The sequence below is a fragment of the Bubalus kerabau genome, chromosome 19 (genome assembly GCF_029407905.1).
Source record: "Bubalus kerabau isolate K-KA32 ecotype Philippines breed swamp buffalo chromosome 19, PCC_UOA_SB_1v2, whole genome shotgun sequence".
Classification (NCBI taxonomy): domain Eukaryota; kingdom Metazoa; phylum Chordata; class Mammalia; order Artiodactyla; family Bovidae; genus Bubalus; species Bubalus kerabau.
The window spans coordinates 11843361-11857725 of NC_073642.1; positions in this window are offsets into that span (position 1 = coordinate 11843361).

The window sequence follows — 14365 nt, forward strand, 5'->3', positions numbered from 1 at the left end:
ATACTAGACTCAGGTGATTGTCCCAGAGCAAAGACTTTGTTGTACTTCATTAATATACAACTAGGAATCATTGCTTCTCATGTATCACATATGACTTTCTTCTGTGGGAGGGTGAGCTGCAGTGTCTTCTGCTTGATGAAATTAGCTATGACTCCCTGCACACTCTCACCTCCAAGTGGACCCTTATTAGCGTCCTTCATCCCCAAATGGATTCACTTACAGGCCATTCAACAAATAAAAACATTTATGTTTAAATTCCTTTTAAAGTTTACTAGCAATTGATAGCTTTGAAATTTCTAAAATGAAGCTGAATTTATGGCTAGCCAGCAAATATTTTTGTTAAACAAATCACACATCCTTTACACTAAATGCAACTGAAAACAATGCAAAAAAAGGAAATTATTTGTAATTTAACTGAAAAATAGAGGTAAGGTAAGAAATTTGTATGCAGGTCAGGAAGCAACAGTTAGAACTGGACATGGAACAACAGACTGGTTCCAAATAGGAAAAGGAGTTCGTCAAGGCTGTATATTGTTACCCTGCTTATTTAACTTATATGCAGAGTACATCATGAGAAACGCTGGACTGGAAGAAACACAAGCTGGAATCAAGATTGCCGGGAGAAATATCAATAACCTCAGATATGCAGATGACACCACCCTTATGGCAGAAAGTGAAGAGGAACTCAAAAGCCTCTGGATGAAAGTGAAAGAGGAGAGTGAAAATGTTGGCTTAAAGCTCAACGTTCAGAAAACGAAGATCATGGCATCTGGTCCCACCACGTCATGGGAAATAGATGGGGAAACAGTGGAAACAGTGTCAGACTTTATTTTTCTGGGCTCCAAAATCACTGCAGATGGTGACTGCAGCCATGAAATTAAAAGATGCTTACTCCTTGGAAGGAAAGTTATGACCAACCTAGATAGCATATTGAAAAGCAGAGACATTACTCTGCCAACAAAGGTTCGTCTAGTCAAGGCTATGGTTTTTCCTGTGGTCATGTATGGATGTGAGAGTTGGACTGTGAAGAAGGCTGAGTGCCGAAGAATTGATGCTTTTGAACTGTGGTGTTGGAGAAGACTCTTGAGAGTCCCTTGGACTGCAAGGAGATCCAACCAGTCCATCCTGAAGGAGATCAGCCCTGGGATTTCTTTGGAAGGAATGATACTAAAGCTGAAACTCCAGTACTTTGGCCACCTCATGCGAAGAGTTGACTCATTGGAAAAGACTCTGATGCTGGGAGGGAATGGGGGCAGGAGGAGAAGGGGACGACAGAGGATGAGATGGCTGGATGGCATCACTGACTCGATGGACGTGAGTCTGGGTGAACTCCGGGAGTTGGTGATGGACAGGGAGGCCTGGCGTGCTGCGATTCATGGGGTCGCAAAGAGTCGGACACGACTGAGCGACTGATCTGATCTGATCTGAAGATCTATTTTGGTGCTGATTCATCTGTCCTTTCCAAGGGCAACTAATACATATTTAAATAAAAGAAGTGATCTGTTACATGGTATCTATTGAAAACAGTCTTGTCCAGAAAGTTACATGTTCAGAAATATTAATTTGACTTTCTTTTCTGAAATCATCTAAAATAAAAATAATGTAAAGGGTTTTAGATATAGACACTATTACCAAGGACACAATCCTTTCATCTTGACTTCCCTGAAATTTATATTTATTACTAGTTAAATTATTGGCTACCATAAAAATAACGTAAAAAATAAAGAGAAAATTTAAATGTATGTCCGAACATATGGATTGCTAACACTGAATTTGTTGTTTTTGTATTTGATCCATCCTGATGTTCTACAGTTACAGAATTACTTAGTATATAACCTGTAATTATAAGATACGTCCACATAGCTGGTTAACAGAGAAAAGTAAAAATGTTTAACAGATTTTTTTTTTTACCTTCCTAATTTCTCCCACTGACCTCCTCTCAAGCTATAGTTTAAAAAATCCTAAAAAGACTTTGAAGTTTACAAAGAATTAAAAATCAGTATAACAAGTAACAGAAGTTTTCCTAGTCCATCATTCATCATAAAAATTTAATTAAATTAGGAATTTGAGAATAAAATATATATACCATAATAGTTCATAAGGAGATGGTGATGAAAACCATCCCCAAGAAAAAGAAATGCAAAAGGCAAAATGGTTGTGTGAGGAGGCCTTGCAAATAGCTGAGAAAAGAAGAGAAGCAAAAGGAAAAGGGGAAAAGGAAAGATATATCTATCTGAATGCAGAGTTCCGAAGAATAGCAAGGAGAGATAAGAAAGCCTTCCAAAGTAATCAATGCAGAAAAATAGAGGAAAACAATAGAATGGGAAAGATTAGAGATCTCTTCAAGAAAATTAGAGATACCAAGGGAATATTTCATGCAAAGATGGGCACAATAAAGGACAGAAATGGTATGGACCTAACAGAAGCAGAAGATATTAAGAAGAGGTGGCCAGAATACACAGAAGAACTGTACAAAAAAGATCTTCACGACCCAGATAATCACGATGGTGTGATCACTCACCTAGAGCCAGACATCCTGGAATGTGAAGTCCAGTGGGCCTTAGGAAGCATCACTGTGAACAAAGCCAGTGGAGGTGATGGGATTCCAGATGAGCTGTTCCAAGTCCTGAAAGATGGTGCTGCGACAGCGCTGCACTCAATGGCAGCAGATGTGGAAACCCAGAGTGGCCACGGGACTGGGAGAGGCCAACGTTCACTCCAATCCCAAAGAAGGGCAGTGCCAAAGAGTGCTCAAACGACTGCGCAATTGCATGCGTGTCACATACCAGCAAAGTAATGCTCAAAATTCTCCAAGCCAGGCTTCAACAGTATGTACACTGAATACTTCCAGATGTTCAAGCTGGATTTAGAAAAGGCAGAGGAACCAGAAATCAAATGGCCAACATCTGTTAGATCATAGAAAAAGCAAAAGAATTTCAGAAAAACATCTACTTCTGCTTCATTGACTATGTATGCTAAAGCCTTTGACAGTGTGGATCACAACAAACTATGAAAAATTCTTGAAGAGATGGGAATACCAGACCACCTTGTCTGCCTCCTGAGAAATCTGTATGCTGGTCAAGAAACAACAGTTAGAGCCAGATATGGAACAACAGGCTGGTTCCAAATTGGGAATGAATATGTCAAGGCTGTATATTGTCACTCTGCTTATTTAACTTCTATGCAGAGTACACTATATGAAATGTCAGACTTGGTGGAACACAAGCTGGGATCAAGATTGTTGGGAGAACTATCAATAACCTCAGATATGCAGATGACACCACCCTTATGGCAGAAAATGAAGAGAAACTAAAGAGATTTCTTGATGAAAGTGAAAGAGGAGAGTGAAAAAGTTGGCTTAAAACTCAACATTCAAAAAATGAAGATCATGGGATCTGGTCCCATCACTTCATGGCAAATAGACGGGGAAACAATGCAAGCAGTGACAGACTTTATTTTCTTGGGCTCCAAAATCACTGCAGATGGTGACCACAGCCACGAAATTAAAAGACGCTTGCTCCTTGGAAGGAAAGCGATGACCAACCTAGACAGCATATTAAAAAGCAGCAACATTACTTTCCCAACACAGGTCCATCTAGTCAAAGCTATGGTTTTTCCAGTAGTCGTGTGAGCATTGTGATGTGAGTGTTGGACCATCAAGAATTGATGCTTTTGAACTGTGGTGTTGGAGAAGACTCTTGAGAGTCCCTTGGACTGCAAGGAGGTCCAACCAGTCAATCCTAAAGGAAATCAGTCCTGAATATTCATTGGAAGGGCTGATGCTGAAGCTAAAGCTCCAATACTTTGGCCACCTGATGCGAAGAGCTGACTCATCTGAAAAGACCGTTATGCTGGGAAAGATTGAAGGCAGGAGGTGAAGGGGACAATAGAGGATGAGATGGCCAGATAGAGTCACTGACTAAATGGACATGAGTTTGAGTAAGCTCTGGGAGTTGGTGATGAACAGGGAAGCCTGCCATGCTGTAGTCCATGGGATCTCAGAGTTGGACATGACTGAGCAACTAAACTGAACTGAACTGAATGAATAAGGACCTACTGTATAGCACAGGTAAATACACTCCATATCGTGTAATAACCTATAAAAGAGGATGTAAAAAAAGAATATATATATGTCTACATATAACACTGAATCACTTTGGTGTGCACTTGAAACTAACACAACATTGTGAATCAACCATTGCGAATCAACTAGATTTCAATAAAATTAAAAATAAAAATACCAAAAAATTAGAAAATTAGAAGAAATATAATATAAACTTTAAACTTATTAAGTACATTTTATTTTAAATTCATTGTCTTTACATCTTTCATTTTGCTGCTAACTGGTTTGGGAAGCTTACTTCTTACTTGCGAGAAGTAAGCGTCCCTTTAGTATACTTTCTGAGAAATAATGTCATTGAAATGTGAAAGAATATTCAGGTGAATTTGATGGAAATTTCTGATTGTGTGCTATTTTTCTAAAAAAAGGTGATATTTTTTTAAATGAATAATGGTAATTATCAAGCTATTTATAGATTAATTGATATGAATTGTTTGGTTATTTCTAATTTCAATGTATGATCAAGTCTTATATGACACATGGAGGAATCATAAATAAAGTCAACACCAAACTAGTGTGAGAGGAGAAAGTGAAAGAGGAGAGTGGAAAAGCTGGCTTAAAACTCAACACTCAAAAAACAAAGATAATGTGATCTGGTCCCAATACTTCATGGCAAATAGATGGGGAAACAATGGAAACAGTGACAGACTTTATTTTCTTAGGCTCTAAAATCACTGCAGATGATAACTGCAGCCATGAAATTAAAAGATACTTGCTCCTTGGAAGGAAAACTACGACCAAGCTAGACAGCATATTAAAAAGCAGAGACATTACTTTGCCAACAAAGGTCCATCTAGTCAAAGCTATGGTTTTTCCAGTAGTCATGTATGGATGTGAGAGCTGGACCATAAAGAAAGCTGGACATCAAAGAATTGATGCTTTTGAACTGTGGTGTTGGAAAAGTCTCTTGAGAGTGCCTTGGACTACAAGGAGATCAAACCAGTCAATCCCAAAGGAAATCAGTCCTGAATATTCATTGGAAGGGCTGATGCTAAAGCTGAAGCTCCAATACTTTGGCCACCTGATGTGAAAAGCCGACTCATTGGAGAAGACCCTGATTCTGGGAAAGATAGAAGGCAGAAGGAGATGGGGACGACAGAGAATGAGATGGTTGGATGGCATCACCAACCCAATGGACATGAATTTGAATACAATAATTGCAGTGTTGATATTTAGATTATCTAAATATTGTTTGATCTATAAAAAATAGTTGTTAGATAAATTAGAAGTACAAACTTTATTTTGGGGGAAGGTGGATTTTTAAATGACTTAACACCTTCAAAGCACCTGTTTATTAGCAATGACTATGGAACTGCATCTCATTCATTGTAGAACCATAGAGAATCTGAAGTATAAACTTTTGCAGGGGACATTTTTCTTGTCATTCTCAGGGTTACAGCACAGATTTTAAATAATATTCTTAACTTTTTAAGCTGTTTGCACTCTTCACCAATTAATTCCATTTTTTAGCACCATTCCCCCAGCAATTAGTTCTAAGAATGAAATATTTTACCTTATTAACATTTCATTTTACTATCCAGCTTCATTGTTTGAAAACAAATTGAGCATCTCTAGGATGAATTTAACAAATTTTGTCTTTAAAAAACAAAATTATATTCTGATTCATTGTGATTGTGTCAGTACTAAATTACACTGGAAGTTTTACAATAAGGCATTAAATTCACCTTCAAGTTGTATATTAAAATATCCTTCCCTAAATAAGTAATCCTTAACTTGTGAATTCATGAGGGAGTTTTGAAGTATTTTTGAAAAATTAGAGAAAAGGGAAGGAGCTCCATCTTTCTGCTTGCAACTCCAAAGAGTTAGTCTTGAAAAATCAAAAGGGATTTGTGTAAGGTATAGCAACATGCTTATTGGGGTAACCATGTCCTCATCTTACTCTGAAGGAGGATTTCTTTGTTATAACACATCAACCTACAGCCAACCGTTTGGTTATCACAAAAGTACAAGTACTTGAGCAGTCATTGAGATGAGAAAGCCTTATAAAGAATCAACCGAACATTAGATTTTAACACAAACATGCCGTCCATCACACATGGTAACAGAACGCAGAATGCATTACAGAAGAGCCTTGTCTCTCATGTGATAGGAAGGTGCTGGAAGAGGAAGCACTTTTGCATTTATTCACACCCCAAAATGTTCTGTATCAGGGAATTCACTCCATCAGAGAAGAACGATTTCTATCCTCATTTGTGTTTGAAACATGAAAACAACATAACAGCTGCATACTGCATTGAATAAGGAAGATCCACATGCATTTAAATCACTTATATCTTACTTTTTTATGATGCAATTGTGAATTATGTTCCTTTTGCATCTGTAATTAGAGGGCAGAACAGATGGCGAAGGCTTCGTTTAAAGTGATGTGTCCATTAAAATAACCTATGCTGCCAAATGATTGTTCACTATAACAGGGTATTCATTCACTGTGGCAGGCACTTTGCTGTACTGAAATATGTTGCAAAGGCCCCTGGACTATACATGACGCTTATTATTTTTAAGGGCTTTCCAATAAAAGGGTTCACTGTACCACAGCTAGCTTTGTACCTCATTTATCTTGTGAGCATATGTTTTACTATATTGTTCTAATTAAAAAGTGACCTTGTATATAATGATCAGAACTCAGTGCTGAAAATGATTCATATAGGAGCTGGGGATATGAGAAGACAGTCCAAGCCATATTAAACCGGGCAGTGAGGCAAGGGGGTGGGGCAATCTCTTCTTGTGCGTTACTTGGAGATGATTTTTAAAGAGGAAAAAAAAATTAAACAAGGGAAAAAAAGGGTAAAAAAGTCATCATAAGATTTGGTTCAAAGATGGTCGTATGAAGTTTAATTATTTTACATCTGGCCAAAGCATACTGACTTCTGTGTTGTTCAAAGCTATGAAAGATGCATTCTGTTTTGCTTTGCTTGGTTAAGATTGTCGGAACTTTTTGGCATATCAGATTCTGGTCAACCGTAATAATAAATACTATTGAAATTTCAGTGTTTTCAGCTTCTGAGGACAAAAAAGAGCTTTCAAATACCACTTCACAGAATTCCCCAAATTTTACAAAATAGTTATTATAATTTCTGCATTATGAAGCAAAAAACAGTTTCAAAGAGATTAGGAGAGCAGCCTGACTCATCCACTGGTAAAAACATTTAAAAAGAAAATTTTTGAAAACAATAGAGAAAAAACATTGAAAACAACAGATGAAAACATAAATAACTTCTTTATGTAATTTATGGAGAAAACATTTTCTAGGTAAAAATTGGTGAAAAAAGTCAAAAGCACATGTTACAAATTTCACAAACGAAATAAAAGTACACACATCTAACTGAAGAAATTGTTTGTAACCAGTATGAAAGGAACTGTCCATCCTTGATATGTGAAGAACTCACACAAATCAATAAGGAAATACTGAGACTCCATAGGAACATACCACAATGTAAACTATCTGTTTACAGCAGAAAATACCAATAGTTTACAGGTAGCTTACAGCAGAAAATACAAATTGCTAATTAAAATAAAAAATATGTTCAACTTAATTTGCAATCAAATTCTTTTAAAATAAATAACAAGAAGTACCATTTTCAACTAATATTAGGAAGCCTTTTAAAATGCTCATGCCCACTTCTTGGGAAGTTTCGGAAAGGTCTTTGTGGTGATGCTAATTTGGGTCAGAAAGATATTTATGAAAAGTGTTTGAATAATTTAGGTCAGAAATATTTTTTTTTAAATGTGTGCATTTTATCTATTACTTCTACAAGTCAATGCTAAGGGATCAAGCAGAAATGTGGCATAATTTTGTGCATTTGGATTTCAATTATAATGTTATTTATTGAGTTTTTAAAAATCTCCTAATTATCAATACCCTGGTAATAGTTTGTAAAGTTTTAATATTTTCATCCCCAAACACTGTAGCATTAAAAATAATGTGCTTAAAATCTGAGTTCTGTTTGCATTCAAGGAAGAAATCTTGCCATCAGGGATTTATTTCAAAATTCATTGTGAAAATTCACTTCTGGCAGACCGAATTTCATCTCTCAGGGAGGCTTTTCTTAATTTTGGCTAATCAATAAGAGATTCTCATACTTTGGCAGTTTTTCTCTACCTGCTTTTTTGCAAGTAGTTAATGGTCTGTAAATAGCATTTAAGAAGCACCAAGGGAGTATACCATTAAGAGGAAATCTTCAGGGAACCCTTTCGTAGAGAGAAAGTCTTTGAATAATGCAAATATTTACTCCTAAATAACTTTTATTGGTTTTAAAATTTATTTTAAAATCCTTTAGGTGGAGCTTCCAGTCATCATGAGTATTTTTATTTCGGAAAAAAAAAAAAAAAAAAACAACAAACAATCACTCCCTTTTTATCAGAGTTCTTGTTTCCCCAACTTCTTTAGTAAACTTGGATTTGGCACTATAATAAGAGGATGGGCTGAGGATGTGGAGAGCTTCTGAATGACAGTGTCTGCTCTTCAGATTCTTTGAATTTGCATTTATGGAATCTGCCAACATTTTGATGGGCATTCCCAATCTGGTGTGGAGCTGAGAGGTGAAGTAGCCAGCACAAGTGAAATTAAGCAGCTTCGCCAGGACTTTACATCCTTCTGGGAGGAACTTAGACATAGCCACAGGCTCAACACTCCCATGGAAACACTGTGGAAAATCACCACCACTCCCTGCCGCTAGAAGTGGGGAGACGGAGGTCCACCCCCAGACCTCCTACCTAACTCTAGGTCATCTCCCAATGTCTCAGAATGTCCCAGTGTGAACTGAGATGATAATTAGCACCTGGTCCATAGGATAATCAAGAAGATTAAGGCAAGGGTGATGTGGAAATGATTTTCAGTCTTGCACGGGGAAATCAAGCACTTACCACATTATATGCGTTTTGATTGCTTTCTTGTCAGACTCTATTCTGGGCTGGAAAATTCTACAGAGCAGGTGCAAAGTCTCCTTCCCTTCTCCTTCCCCAGAGCTTACTCCAGACCCTGTCACAGAGTCCTTGTTTTATAAATATGTGTTTTTTTTTTTTTCTTTTCACTGGACTGACACATAAAGGAGTAGTTTCTGAGTGGAATGTGATTGTATTTTAAACTCCTTGGAAGATGCCCATATATTCCAAGGATCACTAGTTCTGCCAGAGCTTCTGTTAGTTTTATTTATCAGTATCTCTTCCATCATTGTTAACTACTTCACACAAGGCCCTGAACAAAATTTAAAGATACTTTACCTGTCTGTTAGAATCTTAAAATCTAGTTTCTTCATTGCACAATATGATTATTCAGTAATAAAGATATTAAGAATTGGACATTCAAGATTCATTCAGACTTCTCACAATGGCAAAATATTCCAGACCTATACTTTCTTGATTTGAAATGGAATCAGGGCAGGAAAAAGTTACAGGACTAATATAAAATAAGGAATAGCTGAATATACATTAAAATATGATTGCCAAACATACCAAGAGAAAATGGTTCTTTGGTGTTTTTTATTATGAAAGCTCAATTTTAAAATATCAATATTTTATGCTTTAATTTTTAACCTCTGACCAAGCTATTTGTCATTGTTGGAATAGTGTTCTGCAACCACTACTTATATGCTTTTCATTGTGAAATGGGTCTTTGGTGATCATTCTTTTTCATGGAGTGCATCTATCTTTCTCAGTTAAGATTTTCGGCTTTTACTTCCCCAAAGGTTACATCTATAATAATTGTGTTACCCTACCTGCCAGTGGCCATTTCTCAATTATTCTAACTCAACTATTTGTGGTTTCCAGTAGGAGTATGCTTCCCATTTCTTCCCGTACATGGGTGCTTGTTTCATGAATGCCTGTGGTTTATTTCCTCTTCTCCAGAAAATTAAGAGGCCATAGATCAGAGGAAAAAATGCTAATTTAAAGGCCAGGCATGGCATGGTTGAAAGCTTCACATGGTTTAGAATGCTATGAGTCCTTCAAAGAATTTCTTGAGTCTATGCAGTTTTCAATTCATTAAGGTCAGTCCAAGAATATTTGGTCTATCTGCCCATCCAGGTAAGCTCTGTGTGTGTGTGTGTGTGTGTGTGTGTGTGTGTGTATGCATGCTCACTGAGGCTTGGTGAGACTTTAAATATTGTTAATTCTTTTTTTAAAAAATTTTGTATTAGAGTATAGTTGATTTACAAAGTTGCTTTAATTTCAGGTGTATGCAAAGTAGATCAGTTGTACATATACATATATCCATTGTTTTTCAGATTCTTTTCCCATATGGGTTATTAAAGAATAATAAATAGAGTTCCCTGTGCCATACAGTAGGTCCTTTTTAGTTATCTATTTTATGTACAGTAGTGTGAGCTTTGTTAATTCTGATTGTGAAGCAAGGTGATCGCTGACATGTTCTTACAGGGGACAGTTTTCCAGTTTTGAAGAGACCTGTTGGGATAAACACATTCAAGATAATAGTGTTGGGACAGGACAAAAGCCACTTCATTGTAAAAATGCCTTCAACCTGAAACATTCTGATGGACCTGTGCATGAACAATAGACACACACTGCCTAATGTGGTATGTAAAGATAGCAATAACCCTTAATGGCGACTGTAAAATGAAGCATTATGTTAGCCAGTAGAAAGGAAAATGCAAATTGATTCCCTTTTTGTTTAGATGTAAGTGCTTATCAAGGTTAGTAGGTATTCAAGGTCTGTGACACCAGAATAATTTGTTTTATTATAATACATGGAAAAAGAGAGTGCTTGGGGCTTTCTGAGTGACTCGGATGGCCAGAGAAAATTCTACAGTCTGGGCTCTTAACAATCTCATTTCAACATATCTCGGACTCTATCTCATAGACAGAAAGGAGGTTCAGAACCAAAACCCTTTTAAAATGAGATGATGGTGTTATAGATGAAAGCTAGTAATATATTTTCCTTGGAGAGAATATAGAATTGAAATTTGCATTTTGATTCGAAGGATTTTAGAATTGCCTAATAGACAAAGGCTTTCCAAGTTCGTTATCTCAGGCTCCTGGACACTAGCAAGATGTTCCCTGTTGATTCTTCCCTGTCACAGGGGCTCAGTGGACAGCAGACATTATGATATGTGTGAGTCAGTTTGGCTGGAGCACAAACCACACCCAACCCAACCGCCAGGTCTCTCTATACTAAATCTAAGTCTATGGGACTCTTTTATTCTGGTCTGGTCACCAAGGTAACAGTTAATTTTTGCATGCTGTCACAGAGTGACACCTATTGTCTGATACAGCAAGTTTTGGCAATGCCTTCATACATCTCTACCCAGATGGTAGCTCAGGAAGAGGGAAGGTGAGAGGCAGAAGGAATCATATTGATGGAAAAAGCTTTTCATTTGAAATGCTGAGCCACAGTGAGAGCTACTGAATGTCTTCGCTGGGTACAAGTGATCTCTCATAGCTAGGCTAATTTACAGAGATCCTGACAATGGTAAATATGGCGGCTCAGAATTTCCTTTCAGCTGTTAAGTAGATGCAAAATGCATTTCAAACACATGAATTCTTTAACACATGAATGAACAGATAAAACCAGCTCCATATAAATGGACTTAAACACAGAAATGGATATAGCTCTCTAATTCTTAAGTAGGATTTGTTATTTGGATCTTCCTTCTAGTGGGTTACTGAGTGAAATAATTTTAATGAAAAAAATTAGCCTTTGATTCAGTGGGTTGGTGAATTATGGACATAACTAGTTAGTTACCATTCTGGGGAATTGTGTGAGTGCAATACCTGGAACAATGACTGTCCCCCTCCGCCCACCACCTTGGGAATAGATCGCTGTCTGTCAAGAGAAAATCTCCCAGATAAATAATAAAACACTAAAAATGAAATCGACTGTATTAGTGGTCTTTGCATTGCAAATCAGCAGAAAATAACTTGAGCTAGCTTATTCAAAAAAGGGTATTCATATGAAGGATACTGAAGTTGTCATGAAAGGGCTGAATTAAGTGGTGTTAGAAAGCATGGAAATATTGATATTGAGGTCCGGATCTTCCTTCTTGAGACCTATCATTAGTGAACTCAGTTCCCAGGAATTCTCTGTTACAATAAACTCATGTAAGAAGGAAGCTGATTGGCCCAGCTTGGGCCAGAGATCTAACTACTCTGCATATGGTAGTCGGAGGAGCAGGGTTGTAAAACTTGCACATGACCCACCACTAAGGGGCCTTTCTGCAGAGTAGCGGGAGAGTCAAAAGAAAGGGAAAAGTGTGAGTTGGATAGACACCACCAAACATGTCAATTATAATGGTAAAATAACAAAGGTTTTTGTTTTTGGCAAATACTGATCTCATTTGAGAGACAGCGACTCTGAGTCTAGAATAAACTACAGGTACCATAGCATGGGGTTTCCCCGGTGGCTCAGTGGTGAAAGTACCTGCTTGCTAATTCAGGAGATGCAGGTTCAGTCTCTGTTTCAGGAAAATTCCCTGGAGAAGGAAATGGCAACCCACTTCAGTATTCTTGCTTGGGAAATCCCATGGACAGAGGAGCCTTGAGGGCTATGGTCCATGGAGTCGCAAAGAGTTGGGCATGACTTAGTGACTAAATAACAACAACAGTAGCAGAATCCTTGAGCCTTTCATAGTTCATCTTTCTTCAGTTTTTTTTTAGCCCCATCTCAGGCCATACTATTCCCCTCCCACATACTGTAAAAAATTCACCCTTAGAACAAAGTCAGATATAGAACTTATTGTAGTTCCCTAAACATGAAGCATGTCATCTGTACTCCTACCCCCTTGCTTATGCCATGCTCTGTGACCCAGAATACAACCCCTCCCCTCTACCTGGGTGTTGGCCTTGTAGAGCACTTAGCAGGATTTGAATATCACCTCCTCCAGGAAGACCTCTCTGTCACCACCATCAATCAAGTTCTCAGCTCACTGTGGCTTCTCTCCAGTGCCTAGAACATGAGAGATAGATTTATTTTTCATGTTTGTGGCCAAAGATGAGGACTATATTTATTTTGCACCTTTGTATCCTCTACTGCATCTGGGCCAGATGTTGGCACAAGAAGTGCTCTTTGGAAAAAGGAGTGAGGCAAAGTCAATGTGAATACAAACTCTAGAATATCTCTCCTTCTCTGCTGCTCCCCAGAGCAACATGGCTGTCGCCTGGACCTTCCTCTTGCAGCCTATAGGTGGCAATGAGAGGTTTCTCTCTCCAGCTCTTCTTTCCTTCAGGTCTGATGGTAATGACAGATCATTCAGGAGCATGCTGTGTTTGGAATGAAACCAACCAGCAACAGTGTTATACACACTTCAGTCCCTATCAATCTTGACAGGATTTTTATATGGGGATTTTATGACAAAAGGCTTCATATCCCATCACACCTTCCCCAAGCCATTCATTCCTGGGGGAATATTTATCTACAATCATAAAAAAAAAAAAATTCTAAGAAAACCTGCAACATATTGCTATTACCCAACATAAGCAGCCTCCATTGTTCCTGCTATTAGCTACACAGACCCACATGCTATTCCAGTGTGTGATGTATATACAATGGACATGTTTTTATAGTTACACATTCACTTATACCAATTATACAAGTATATGCTATATACAGCAACCTTTCTTGGACATAGAGTGGCAAAGTCACACACACACAGAACACAAAAGGAAAGGAAAGAATATTATTGTCCTTCATAAATAAGCCTCATTTTTTACGCCAAAAGTTGGGGAGGTGGGTGATAGAAACCAGCACAACATTGTAAAGCAATTATACTCCTATAAAAATTAATTAAAGTAAAAGAAGTGAGAGGAGGGGCACAGAATTCTAAATGAGGTGAGATACAGGCTTTTCTAAACATTTTACATCTTTCACCTTTTCACTGTGTCCATTTTGCTAAATCCACTCCCAGCAATCAAGGCCAGCACACTCATTTGTCTAATTTGGAATTAGAGAGAACGCGGATTGATTTTTCAGCTTCTCTCGGAATACAGGGGAAGGGCCATCTGTTAGGAAGAACAGGGTGTGTAAATCCTTCTTGACTCATCTTCTCTGACAACAGGGATGGAAGAGTAGCTGGTGGACTGCAGCATTCTCTGGATTCGTGGTAAGAAATTCACCCTCCCTCCGAGAAGTCCATCAGTTAATATTAACAAGCAAGAACCACTTGGCAGGAAGCTCTGAATTTCCCCCAGACTCTGAGTCAAGAGGTCATCAAGGAAGGAGTCTGGCTGTAAAGTACACCTATCTTCCTGTGATGAGAGTGACGACCGGGGTGACTG